The sequence below is a fragment of the Papilio xuthus genome, unplaced genomic scaffold (genome assembly GCF_000836235.2).
Source record: "Papilio xuthus unplaced genomic scaffold, Pxut_1.1 DF828952.1, whole genome shotgun sequence".
Lineage (NCBI taxonomy): Eukaryota > Metazoa > Arthropoda > Insecta > Lepidoptera > Papilionidae > Papilio > Papilio xuthus.
This window is the reverse complement of record NW_013529697.1, coordinates 2769763-2785128: the sequence shown is the minus strand read 5'-3', so window position 1 is coordinate 2785128 and position 15366 is coordinate 2769763. Positions and strand designations below refer to the sequence as shown.

General features: G+C 31.0%; 1 non-coding gene across 1 annotated transcript; it reads right to left on the bottom strand.

The window, feature by feature from the left end:
• Positions 1-5471: 5471 nt before the first annotated feature.
• TRNAV-CAC (transfer RNA valine (anticodon CAC)) lies at positions 5472-5544 on the bottom strand. The gene has a single exon. It is a non-coding gene; the product is annotated as a tRNA-Val (tRNA).
• Positions 5545-15366: the final 9822 nt, after the last annotated feature.

Genomic DNA, 15366 nt, shown 5'->3' with positions numbered 1-15366 from the left:
CACCAGTATCGAGCCTGCAGAATAAATTCACTGAATTATCCGACGTAATCCTATTACTGCTGTTCTTAAATATATATTTATGGTACGCGAGTTGAATGAATACTGTTTGTTTTGTAAAATTGAATCTCAACATAATTCTATAATCCATCGGATCTATAAACAGTTACAGATATATTGGTTTAAATTATCTAAATTTTTGATATAGGTAATAAAAACATAAAAATAAAAAAAAACTACAGTTTTTGAAATTATTAGTTAGAATCCTTTGGCGCGAATAGTGCGTTTTCGTTATTAAGTCAAGTGTCAGATTGATTAGCGATGGGTGAGGACATTAATATTGACATTTTAATAAGGCTAGTGTTGCGCCGATACACCGGCATATTGTCGGATTTCCTTCCTAACATTAACCACCTCTACGTAAAACTATTAAAAAAAAACAAGCAATGTATTTTTATGCCTAATTCTTAAGGTTTTGTTTGTATTTTGATTATGTTAATTGCTTTCATTCACAAAATATTTCAACTGAAGCTTAAAAAGACCTGTCAAAATAATTTATGTACTTTCAGAACCAGAAGTTTCAACTTAACATTAAAATAATTTCAATTTAAAGAAAAATTCTGTTTTCCAAATCGCTATAAATCAAGGTGGCAGGTCTGCAAATTTGTGTTTCTTTCTACGCAATTACCCCTACTTCCAAATAAATATTAGTTAGAGAATTTAACATTTTGAACTAACGTAATGTGTTTTCTTTTGCAGTTGAATAGTTTAAGCAAAATTAGAAGCTGCTATAAAATACCACAACTTTTTAAAAGAAATTAGCAAATTATTTTAAATTTACTAATATTTATTGTAACCATTTCAACTAACCACTGAATTTCTGCTAAGATATGGTTGAATACAAAAGTGGAATGGGGAGATTCGAACCAGCCATGTGATCGGATGTGAATTTAACCGCTAGGCTATTAGGCGCTTTAGAATTTTAAAACATATCAAATAGAAGCAGAGAATATCGTTAGTGCAATAACATCTGCAACGAACAAAAGAGATTTACTGCCATTATCATCGTTCAAGTTTATTAAGCGATAGTCTGTCCGTCCATTATCCTTAGCGGTCGTATTTCAAAGTCTTTTAATGTCTAGCAAAGTATCTTGAAATAAAAAGCCATTGTTGAAGTAAAAGTGAAAGTAAAGCTGAAAGAAAACAACTGATTTTTTAAATGTAACCAGTGGATAAGAGTAGCATTATCAACAATACTGAAGAAATTAGAAAGAAGTACAATTTAAAGAAACATAACGGTTAGTCTTCATCACCCTTATATTACAAAAATATCGCTATTAAATTATTTAAACATACATTTTATTAAATATCTCGGTGTTCTCACTGTTCCTTTGCCCCCTTTACCTGGTCTATAATTTAAAAAAAAGAACTAAACATAAATAGCTTACACTCACGCAATCTATCCGGTATAGAAACTATCGGTATCGGACTAGTTAGGGGCGTCTTCTCTTTGGCCTTTTAATATACTTATCCTTCTCAGTCTTGTTTAAAATGCAGAGAAACTTTGACAGTTGAAATTTACTCTAGAATTACTATTCTACGAATTAATTTCAATTTTACAGCACTAAACTACTGTAAAAAATTATTAGTAATTCGTAACAACATTTTATAAATTTCAGTACATTTTTTTCACCATCGTCTTCTTCTACGATATACTATGATGTCCTATGTCTTATTTTATTCTTTACCCTGTTTGTATAAAATAAGTGGGCTCATTGTATTTCTAGGTCAACGCGTAAATCTGAAGTGTATTGAGTGTAAATGGTTGTTTGTGACCGATAAATGGTTTCGGGTCTAGTAGGATGACCAAGTCTTATAATTATTCTGGATTGTTTCCGAAAAAATGGAGAATAAGTAAAACAATTAGGAGTGGTAATAAAAGTTAACTAACATATAATAACTTCGAAGGAACTTGTTATTAAATTTCAATAAAATTAATATTTAATTCGTAAAAAGTATGTAACAATAAATGTCTTCTGTAAATTATAAATAGATTACATTGACTAATTTTAATAGGAGCGTCGGTGGCTCAGTGTTCAAGCACTTAACTTGCATTCTGCAGGTCCTTGGTTCGAATCCCGCCATGTACCAATGTGTTTTTCGATTTCCGATTTACATATGTACATTTATCCGACGTTCTTACGGTGAAGGAAAACATCGTGATGCAACCTACACATATCTGAGAAGAAATTCAAAGATATGTGTGAAGTCAACCAACCCGCACTTGACAAGCGTGGTTGACTATGGTCTAATCACCCTTAACTTAGGGTAGGCTCCGAGCCCCTCGGTGGGGACGTATAGTGAGCTGATAATGATGATGATGAATTTTAATAGTAATTTTCTATTTTTTTAAATATTCTTTCTTAGATTTTTTTCCAGTAAGTTGGTAACCCTAGGCGTACATAATTTACATACATTTCTTGGTATCGGCTATTACACTTGGTATAGAGATTCCTATTATTGTGACAGACAGACAATTATATTGTACAATGATAACGTCATTTATTGTAGGTAAATTCGATCTCTGACAAACTAGGATTCATTTATGCCTCTTTAGAAATTATAATACTTTTATTATAATTTACCGTAGCAATTCAATTTCCGATTAAGGAAAGCTCTCAAATTTAGATTCTTTAAACTTAATTTAGCAAAGTAACAGAAACCTTGGATTTTTAAGAAACAGAGCCTATCCAGCGCGCGTATTCCGTGCTGACAAATAAAAACGAAAAATATATCCTAAGCTTGCTTGCATGCGTGTTCGTATTGTGGATGTATATTTTTAAATCAGTACGCATTCATAAAGACGTTTTATTTTACGTAAGTGCTTGAATTTATTAAACGAAAAGAGCCAGAATTGATTAAGTACAACAGTGATTCTTTGTCCAGTCCATTTTTTATAGTCAAGGGCTGAAATAGGAATAAAACCTAATTTTATATCTTTGTTCATAAGATCAACAAGCCTAGTCCATTATCTAAAGTACTTAAATTTAACGTTTGAAGAAAGCTCGTAGTATGTGACAGTTTCGGTTTGACCTTTTAAACTTGTGACGAGACGAAGGTCGGAAAAGTTTATTACGTATTATTCTCTACAGAAATGTTCATGTTCAAAGGAATTGTTCAGAGATAGATATCGATGTTTTTTATAGAAACTATTATAAAAAATTACGCACAATTAGAAGAAAACAGTAATGTAAAACTTCTATAACTTAACTTCACGTATAATTATAAGCAATTTCTTTGCATTACTTTGAAACTGTTATATTTATTCTTTTATAATTAAACGAATAAATCCATAAATTATGTCCAAGTCGTTATTCTTATGCGTGTTTACATCAAATCTTTTAAGGATAAATTTAAAATGAAAACAGTCTGTGAAAAATTAACTTGCGTAAAAACAATTATTAGATGCCAAAGTTCGAAGCAATGAAAATAAAAAGCTGAAATGATAAAATCTCCATCGGAAAAGACGCATGACGATATTTTCTATTTACGAAATTAACGGATACAGTTTTTAAACACAACAATCTATATGTTCTACGCTGCACCAACAATTAATTAATAATAAAAAAGAAGTCTACTTCCTAAATAGAAATTGAACTAAACGAAACTTTCTGTAGAAAGTACAAAGTTTCTGTACATAGTTACGTTCAGTTAAATTACTATAAAATCCGGTAACATTGAAATTTAATTAAACGAAATCGCAAAGGAATTATGTAAATTATTTAACAAGCTACTAATTTCGGGGGTGCATGTAACAAACTCGCAACCAACACTTCACAAAGCGATTGCGAGATACGATTCCCCGAATTTATTGCCACTTTCTCGCCGCAATAGGGTTGGTACTGTGTAGGCGAATGGCAAGACACAATGATTTGATACAATTGAAACCATTCTCAGCGTTTACAGTAAGAATATTTCCGCTTCATTATTTCTATTTTCAATTTGGTTTTGTAATTTTTAATTTTTTTTTCTACCAAAAACGTACACTATTTACACTATTTAAAGAAACAAAGAGAATAAGGCTTTATACACACATTTACTTTCTATTCTGTCGACTTATTCCTCCAACAGTCTGTTTTTCATCAACTAAAATGTACATCGTTTGTATAGTGTGTATTTGCATATCGTCATGCAAATGCAACTGAATACATTTGTTACAATGAGAGTTAATAGTTTTGCCAACAGAATGTAACATCAGTTGACATAGTTTACGTTGAAGTTTTTAATATTTACTTAAATTAGTACACTTTGATATATTAACATACAAAATATACAGCTAAAATCATAACATACCTTTGAATCAGTCAAAAATAAATTTAATCTCAATAACTGTGCTCACTTATTCAATTATACGATGCGCGTCCAACCATATACTTTTATGGCCTAGTGTCGAAACCAAATTAATTTTAGATTGAAATTTTACGATTTTTAGAAATAAATAATTCAAAAAATTTACAATGTTAACTGAAACAAGTTAGAATTGTAACACTATATAATTGCCTTAACTCCTTTTCAAAACAAAGATTAAACAGATTAACATGTTTTTATGCAGATGTTTCAACAATGAAAACCCACGCTCTGTGTACACGTTAATTGGCTTCCCAGCTGCCGAAGCTAGTATTAGTAATGTTCCAGCCACCTCCGTACTTCCCACGCTGCTGCATTCAATTAGTCCGTCGTTATTAGTATGAACAGCTTATTATTTGAATATAACTAACTTCGAAAGCATTCTAAGGCCCTTCGTACACAAGGCAACGTAAATCTTCAAAACCCGGCGATTTAAGACGCTAAGCAACTTACAACTTACATTTTGTTCTTTCTTTGCCAAAATCACTGACTCGCATCCTGTTTGTCGTGAAAAAAGTCACTACTGTTTAGGATTGCGCATCAAATCTATATTGTTGACATGTAGTCGCTAGACCTGTACTGACTGAATAGGCGACTCGCGTCGACGATTCATCGTTGTGTTTACTGAGTGCACGCAATGAAATACTCGCGACTCAAGAATAGTATATGTAAGTTATTATTAGTGTTAGATAGTAGTATTATTATATATATTAGTGTAGCACCTTAACTACGAACTTGTTCTCGCTTTAATCATGTTTAACTTGTTGCAGTCAGCTTTAATCTCCGGCCAATTTGTATCCTCCTCCTATCCAAATATTCGTAACCCAAAATGTTGCTATTTGTACAATGTTTAATTTTTATTCAACTAGCTTGAACTTCGTCGAAGTTTCGTTGACCTTTTTCTTTTCTTTCTGGTACTCTACTTTATTTCTCATTCTGTTTCCTGGAAAAAGTCTTAATGTGTCAAATATTTTTTTCGACTGCAATAGATGCATTAAAACCATTACCATGCAAGTAATACAGACATTTTTGATATTAAGATATTCATTTAACTTGACAAAAAAGATTGTTTCCGCCCGGGATCGAACCGGGGACCTTGTGCGTGTGAAGCACACGTGATAACCGCTACACTACGGAAACTTATAGCGAAGTGGGGAATTGTAGTAAGCTATTATATAACATAAATTAATGTCTTCTAGCCTCTTTCTATAAAAATCATTTGAATCAAGATAATTTATATTATCATTAGCACAGCAGCTGTAGTGTTATAAAGTAAATGAGAAAAAAAATAAGCACATGTGTATTGGGATGAATTATTTGAACTTAACTTTAGTTTTATAATGAAAACAGTTATGATAAAGATACAGCAATAACTAAATACTAATATAGTTATTATTACTTACAATATCTTCACATAATTTCCAAGCAATATATAAATTTTATTCCATCAATGTGACAAAACATCTAATTTAATTAATTCTAAAAGCTGTCCCAGTTTCAGGTATCTCCACTGTTTGTATATTAAATGTAAGCTTTGTTTGAGGCTTAAGATCGAATGTAAGAAAACGAAACTGTTTTAACATGGCAATTTGTTCGTAAATAGTGATCCTCGTTGATCGAAATTCGACCATAATCAATAATTAAAGATTTTATTCTATTTTTATAATATTAATTAATAGTATTTAATATATATAGCTTTATGCACTTCTTCTTCACAATATTTAAACTGTATCAAATTTCACTTTGGTCAAAAATAAATTTTCTTAACGTGTTGCACAAATTATGTACTCCCACATAATTTTCGCATCTCATATTAATATACGAGTCTGGATTTTGCTATTAGATTCTATATTACGCAAGGCACTTAAGATGGGTCATACTGCTTGTACTCTAGGGTCTTCGTATAAATATTTAAATTCCCTTGCTTACTACAGACTAAATGGAATGCAACATTCCGTTCTATTTCCCTTCAATTAAAATGAGAAACTGAAGAAGAAAAACCAATCTTTATAAAAAGGATATTGGTCGTAAATATTTTTTACACATTTTAAAATTTACCTTTTACGGAAATCACATTTAAATCCATTACGTTTTTACCTAAATTAACTATAACCTTTTCATCATAGAGTCTTCATTGGTATTGTATAAAAAGCGTATATCATGCAAAAGCATTTACGTCACAACATAAGGTTCATGAATTGCACAATGTGCTAGGAAAGTTTCTCTTCCGTGGGCGTTTTGAAATCGCTTAGATTTATTACGTACGGAATAATATCCTTTATCAAGCATTGTATTGTTATTAATATTATTTATATAAACGCACTATTACCACTGCATAGAAAAATAAAATCAAGTTACAAAGCAAGTTATTATTTTTTTAACACCTTTAGTTAATCATAATTGTATTTATCAAGGCAAGGCAAGAAGGCAATCACAGATAGAGTGAACTGGCGGCGCACTGTGGACGCCCTCTGCCACACATCGGGGACATAGCACTTTAAGTGTGTATTGATCACCTTTAATCATACAAAATATTTATTTCTTAATTTTGTTTTTAAGATAGAACTAGGGCTAAGTTAAGCCGTATAACTAGTGTCTTATGATTTTGTTAGTATGTTAAACTTTTTTATATTCTTCCTTTCAGTATAAAATAGAATGAAATTTATAGCATCTGTCGACAGGAAAATCTGACCATTTCATTGTTGTGAGTAAATAATGTAAAGTGATTTGAGCTCGTACAATGTCTAATTTAACGGCCGTTGACTTCATTTACGATGCATGACGGAAGTTAAAAGAGAACTCGTTGACTTATGTGGAGATTTAGTGCTATTGTCAAAGGAAAATTTTGTTAATAGAAAGGAAAATAATGACGGTAAGTCTGGCTACCTAAATGATAAATGAAAACATTTTTTAATTATATTTGTATTACCAAAGTGTTGCCGTTAAGTTCCAGAAATACTAAGACGAAATACTTGTACAAAAATATGTTGCGATCTCTGTCTATTCTAAAAGAGTGAAAGGGATCTCAATACTTTTAATACAGATCTTTAGGTAATAGAGACCGTCAACTATAAGTAAAAAAGATCGTCGAGAAATTTTCATTCATGTTTAATCCACTTTGAAATTGGAATATTAAATTCTATCTCTTCTTCATAACGAATTATAACCGGATAATATTACGAATGAAATTGGTCTAAGTAATTGTACCCCAATTTAAAAACATTAATATTTTGTTAAATCTTATCTTTAACTTTTGTTCCTTATAATTTTCTTTGGTATGGATTAAAACTTTTTGATTTATAGAATATTTAATAGACATTGACATAAATAACAAAATACTCGTAACTTTGTGATTCATTGTTGTCACTTTTACAAAAGCAATTGAAAAGGGTATCCGCTTTCAAAACATACTACCGAATGTCGTAAAAGGCGCAGAACTACGGCATACTCTGTCCCCTATCGATTCCGAATTGCCGATGCGTACCATTTACTCAGCTTTTAAAAATGAATGTGAATGAATTTACGACGAATAACGCGTACGTGTGAAGCTTTCACAAAACTTATGCGAATGAGAGCCACGATTTAAACGTGTTCTCAACTGTATTGTTCATTTCATATTTTACTATGTTAACAAGTACAATTCAATAAGGATCCTATCATCATCATCAGCTCACTTTAGGTTCCCACTAAGGGACTTGGAAACTACACTAAATTAGTGGCGCTTTTGTAAAAAAAATTACATAACATAATTCTCGGATTATACGTTGCAATTCCTAAGACAGTCTAAATAATACTTATGTGTCCAAACATCTCACATCTATTATTTAATTTTGTAGATTTTTAGGTCACACACCTTCTCTAATGTTCTCTGAACATTCTATCAAAGCTTTGGAAGAAACTATCTGACTTATCCACCAGCATATAGTTAATGATTGAATAAGATACTAGCCGTCGCCCATGACTCCATCCGTGCAGAGTTAATACATACTTAATAAGTAGCCTATTTGTTCTTCCAGACTATGTTCTATATCTATATAAAATTTTATCAAAATCCGTTGAGCCGTTCCAGAGATACATTCAAACAAACATCCATGCATCCATTTAAACATTCACATTTATAATATTAGTAAGATGTATGTAAACATTTTATTATTAACTGTATACAAATTAAGTATTTTTGCGTTAGTAATCGATTAACGCTATACAAACAAATGGCGCTCGGTAAAATTCATTAAACCTTACTCTTACCTAATTGTGTTTACCTTAATTTCACTTAATCTTTGTAATTAACCTTAAGAAACATTTACTGATAAAACTAAAAGAAAATAGCATAATATTATAGTCAACTGTAAAAGTAAATAATTTTCCTGAACAATATTTCGAGCATTATCGCCGTTGTGGGAAATCAACGTCTGTTTGTTGTAAAATAATTGTGATATAGCTACAGCCTACTGCCAATAAATTGACTTACACAAAGCCTTTTGTTTTCTCATGTTCACAATACGTAATAATCGAACGATGAAATATAATTCACCATTTACATATTTGGAAAACATCCCTTTTAGGTATAGACGACAAAATACTCAAACTTGATTATGGAAAGTAATATTAAGAGAAAGTTACCAACAATTCTTTTACATTGTTTGATATTTAATGTAAGGAAAATTTTACGGTTAAGTTAGCTAATAAATCCTTATACATAAATCTTAACATAGTAAAGTATCACTTAGTTAAAATTAACTATACTTTATATTACGTAATTATTTTAAGTCAAAGTAAAATAAATTTACATTAAAAACCCAAAAACATATCTTGTCATTAATTATAACACTTATACTTACTTACTTATATCATTCGAATATAAAAAAAAATTGGTTGTAAAAAAACGTATTAAGCCATTTATTTTAGCGCTATAAAAGTTCAGACGTAGAAGTGCTTAATTTGGGTGTAACTTTTTACATCTGCAACCTCTTGGTGAGTCCTTCATAAAATATTATTTTACGATTCCAATAGCTGGCTGAGTGTCTTCAAATGTTATGACAACCTGTCTGAAAGTTTAACCTTATTATTTAACGACTATTAACTTATCTAGTATAAGCAGTGTGTATGAAATAAATATATATTTGTTACATTAAATTAATTTCATTTTAATTACATAGCTGAGCAACCAAGCAAGCGTCGAAAGTAATTGGAATACGTCCTGATTGACATTTTGACTTTAAATAATATTTAATTTTAAAAATTAAAAAAATAAGTAAAGTGATGGCATTTATTTAGATTCCATGTAATAATAATATTTTTTGCTAAAGGTCGAGAATGTGTCACCTTTGTAGCTGGTTCATATGTCATAGCATTGACGTCAAAGGGCAAGTTTTATAGCAAAGGTAACAGTTATTCGTTGCTTTTTGAGCACTGGATATTTTAAATGCCTAATCGTAGTGCCGATATGCTGTAAAATACTTTGCAGAAAAATAATGTAGGAACGTGGACTAAAATTAGGCCGCCGGCACGCAAATATGTTTTATTAATAGTTTTGTTGAAATTATACCATTAAGTCATACATACATTGCCGCGAGGTTATATAAATTTCATAACTTTACTTTTAAACTTTGACAAATAATATTGAAGTTAGTTTACATAGGACATATATATAAAGTGATAAAGTTGTAGGGCAAAAAGGTCGGGATACGAAAAAAGTTTTATGTAAATAGTTCGCGTAGCAAATTCGGAACAAAGGCGAAAACAAGTGCGATTTATGTGTGACCTAGACGTACAAAAGCTGTGTTAGTGTTGTGAGGCGAACACAGTTTGTGGGAGCCTGCGCAACTAACAAGGCTATGCGAATGTTCCTCTATAACTTATTACAGGCGGTAGACCATGTTGAGTATGGCATTATTACTGCAATATTTATACACGCTTTTGAACTATACTGAATATAAACAATATATTGGCCAATATAAATATAAAGAAATAAGAATCCGAAAAACCGACTACAGCTTGAATCTACATAATGTCAAGTGTTGATGTGATTTTAAATATAGTACTAAGTAGTTTAGTAATAGCCTATTTACTTGTCTCTTAAGAGTCCAGGTACATTTACAGCATCTTGTTTCAATTTTTTGCTTCCGTCGATGAACCGCTATTTATTTACACAGACATTTTTTTCTCGGAAAACTATTAAGTCATCGCTGTGAATAGCTTTTCCTAGAGGCGGAAGTTGTTTGGATTGAAAGTTGAAGAAAATTGAAATGTTTCTTAGGATAAAAGTAATTATTTGTAAAAGTCCTTTTTTGTGTCGTAGAAAATATATTAAATTCTTGTCATTATAATTTTCCTTGTTCCGAAGGGAGTGGAAATGAGTTTGAGTGACAACGCATTTAGATAGCGATTACAAGGTTTTCTTTACGTAAAATTCGCTTGCACACTGTCAACCTAAGTACCAAATAAGTCGTTGGTTCGCATACTTGACAATTTCTTATGGTTTCACTTTGGTTCCACAACGGCGTGTTCTAAAAATATTTAGATTTTTGTATGATTTTCTTTTGAGTATAAAATTATATTGTATATTTTTTTAATAGTTTACGTAAGGATTTTAATTATTTTTCGCATAAAAGCAGTGGAATTTATTGATTTTAAAATGAAACTTGGATATTGCAATTTGATTTAGGTTGCTTTTGAGTATCGCCTATCGATCACTCGCGGGACGGTATCATACGCTTAGTTATTTTGATGCAAAAATATTTATCGTTCACTTTATGTTAAAAATTCAATAGTCGCCTAACGTGGTATATTATATATCATATTACTTTTAAATAACATATTAAGTAAACTCATATTACCGACAATATTAAATAGAAAATACAAGCGCCGTGTACCATATGCAAAAATGTGGCGAAATATTAAAAATTCTATCATCTCATAAACACAACCAATCAATCATTCCACTATTCAATATATTCGGTTATCATTTTTATTCAATATTATCAATACACAGCTTTTAAAAGAAATCTTCAGAAAACACCTTTGTATTGATTTTTATAATTATTTGTAAAATCAAATTGAAACATGTTAGTAAAAGCATCTTTAAGAAATATAACCATAATAACTTGAAAGTAATAAGCTATTTTGATGTTTAAATTAAGGGCAAATATTTAATTTTAATCAAGAAAAGCACCGGCCGCTACCTAAATTAAGTGCTTACTTCCTCTTTTTAACGATAACTAAATAACCTTCTATTAACGATTTTCTTCGACAACGCTAAATGTGAAAAGTCATTTTCTTTATGAAAACAAATTGTGGTTTTACTGAAGTTTTCCTATAAAATTTTCGGTAAAACCCAAAAATAATGCTTCATAATGCCTGTAAAGATTGCTTCTACTATAATAGTTTATTTATAGCGCATACTAACTTTTGATCGTATTAACTTAACTTGGGTTAAGTTTATAAAATATATATAAGAGGACAGTTATAGTTTTATAATTACCAAACTATAAGAAGAGTTGAATTACGTAATTTAACTTTTAAAAACTCGTAAGAATAAAATGAATATTATTCCATTTCTTGTTATTCATATCCAGCCAGGTTTAAAAGACCTGGTATGAGACTGAAGGTCCTAGAAAATCTCTTTGTATAGCAAATTGAGTTTAGAAAAGTATGATCGTGGTCCAAGGATACGTCCCCAAGCATCTTGGAAGTTGCAAGTAAAGAGATGTTGTTACTAAGATCGTGTACATTGCTTTCGTTATGGTTCCCGCGTTTGAATATGATTAAAACTTGTATTAAAGTTTGATAGTCTTGTGGTTAAACCTGCGTTATTCTAGCGTGGAAAACTGGCACACAAACTAATTTATTATTGTCACATTGGCATATGGGAATTCATTTATACACATAGTTTGAAAACTAACCCAATAGATAAATGGTTAAACGGATTGCGAAATGTAAAGACGTGTCTTCGGAACTGTCACTAAAGTTACCAACTGTTTTAATAATGCTAGCTGTAGTTATCAGGAAAAAATTGCATGTAGTATATATAACTATGATTTCTTACTTTATATCAACTAGCTGTCGCCCGCAACTCTGTTCGCGCGGAATTAAAACTTAGTTCTCGTCCAGACTATATTCTGTATTTATACCAAATTTCAGCGAGATATGTGAAGCCGTTCCGGAGATAACTTTAAACAAATATCCACCCATCCATCCATACATCTAAACATTCGCATTTATAATATTAGTTAAATGTCTTTTAAGCTAACGCCGGAACCTTTTATTACTCATCGTACTTTACATTATGAATTGAACGTTGAAAAAAAAATATTATAATAAAAGATTCTACCACAAGTTTTATGAAGGGAACATTTTTCTATTAAATTAATTAAGAGAAGTGAAATAAAAATAGAGTAATTTTACTGGAATTTAATAAAATGCGGAAATTCATAATTTGTGTCTACTCTATATAAATATTTAGGATTATTCAACTACAAAAATCGTTCGCTAATTAAAAATGTTAACAATTTTTTTTTCATTCTATATATCTTCTTTTTTTGTTCTTTTCTTTATAAACCAAATAAAATGTTATAATACTTTAAAATACCGCCCTAATTTCTGTGGGTGTATACTTAAATATCCCTCTCGTTCCCTAAGAAAAAATAAAGACGATGACAAGATGAGACAATAAAAAATTTTAAAATTACAATATCCACGTACACATATCCCGGTGACATATAATATACGTAACAAGATCCCTTTTACATTTAGAATAGAATTTGTTGCAGATACGAGGGTGAGATGTTATCAATGTGTTTTCAATGGATATGCAGTGGATACCGAAACCCGGATATTTGAGTGCTGAACAAATATTGCTTTACATTATATTATAAAATGATATTATAAAAGCTATTTTAAATCGAATTCAGATATATTCCAGATTTATTTTTTTCGATTGAACTGTGGAATAAAAAAAACCTCGTCATCGTTAAGATTTTAACGGAATTTGAGAGAATTTCAGATTATGTTTTATACAGTATAATTATGTAGTTTTACACACGGACTTTAGAAAGTAACCTATAAAGTACACAGAAAAACAAAGAAATGTTCTGAATAATATATTATAAAAAGTTCTACAATTATGTTACTTCCCCTAAATGAAACGTTATTTTCAAATTAACTTTACCGGTTTCTTTTTAAGATGATTTGTGATTTTGAGCCAATTTAAGTCTACTTATTGTAAACTTCATTTTTTTCTTTTAACGATAAAAATAGACTATCTATAACATAACTATAATAACATAACCAGTCAGTACGAATTCTGTAAAAAAATAAAAGCGTGGACGGATTCAGACGCAATGTCATGAGGCAATTGTAAAGGCCACTAGCTAACGTAAATCCTCCTTCAGCAGAATTAGGCCGCAGAATAACAAGCGCTTTACTCCGCCCATTCCTTGCGCCATTTTGTCTTAGTGTTATTGTTGCAAAGGATGATTGGCGACGGTGATATTTTCAAAATAATTGCTCCAACTTTTCTTCCTTCGGGATACTCTTTCGTTGCTTTTATAACTAAAAAAGAATTTACGGTTTACAAAGAGATTTTTCTTTTCGTTTCCTTTACTTCAGTTAATAAATTAAGGACGATAGAAATTAAATAAGCAAGATGTTATTAATATTTTGATATTTAATTATTCGAATTGGGCTTATTATATTTTATCGATATTGAAATATTCAAAAATGTGTTTCTACTATCTGTTCTTAAGTAAGACACTGAGCCTGATAAGAATATAATTCCTAGCAGAGATTGTTAACGTATACCTAGGCTCGTAGCATGCTTTCACATACATCTTTTTACAAATGAATTATCAAAGATATCAAAGTCTTCGCACATTAGGTAAGATTCCAGTAAAATCGTTTTCACTGCGCAATGACTCACTAAGCTAAAATTGCTAAAAATAACTCACAGGCGTTGCCAAAAAATTAAACTTGTATAGATTTAGAAAAAAAATGATGTTCACTTACGTCAATTATCAAAGTCTACTATTACAGTTAGTTATTAGGCTATATTTATAGCATGAGATCATCTCCTTTCCCTTACTGTTTTTTTCGAAAAATTTTGGGAAAATAAATGAAAGCAGTCATTTGAAAATTATTTTTTATTTAAAACTTTATTTTCATGGATTTATTTATATTTCATGTGATAAAACAAAACAATGGACATTATACAGATAATAACTTAATAAATTTGTATTACATCTAGAATGTTATTTACAGGCTGCATAATATTTACAAAAACGGTTTAAAATATAATTCAATTATGTTTAGAAAATAACATAAAGGAAACAATATCACATTTATTATGTGCGAAATTAAAAATAAAGTATCTCTGGTCATGTTTTCATATTTTACAGCAATCAAGAATCAAAAATGAGCCAGTTACAATTTAGAATAAATTATCTAAAACTATTTTGTATAATACTTTTTAATTGATTTTGAATATTTTTGTGAGTTCCTTTTTTTTTTTTTTTTTTATAACAGAAGGGGGCAAACGAGCAGCGGGAACTCCGAGGTGTTCAACGACGCCCATGGACATCAGCAATACCAGAGGAACCGCAGATGCGTTGCCGGCCTTTGAGGTGGTGATAAGCTCGCTTCTTGAAGGACCCTAAGTCGTAGCGGTTTGGAAATACCGCCGAGGACAGACCATTCCACAACGCTGCTGTGCGAGGCAGGAAGTTTCGCGCAAACCGCACGGTTGTGGATTGCCAGCCATCCAGATGGTGTGGATGGAACCTGGCGGTCTGTCGTGTCGTCCGATGACGGAACTCGGCGGCAGGAATCGTTCCAAACAATTCTTCAGAGCACTCCCCGTGGTATATGCGGTAGAAAATGCAGAGGGAACTAACGTCCCTCCGCAGTGCCAGAATGTCGAGCCGATCAGTAAGAGCTCGGTCGTTGACGATTCGAATCGCTCTCCGT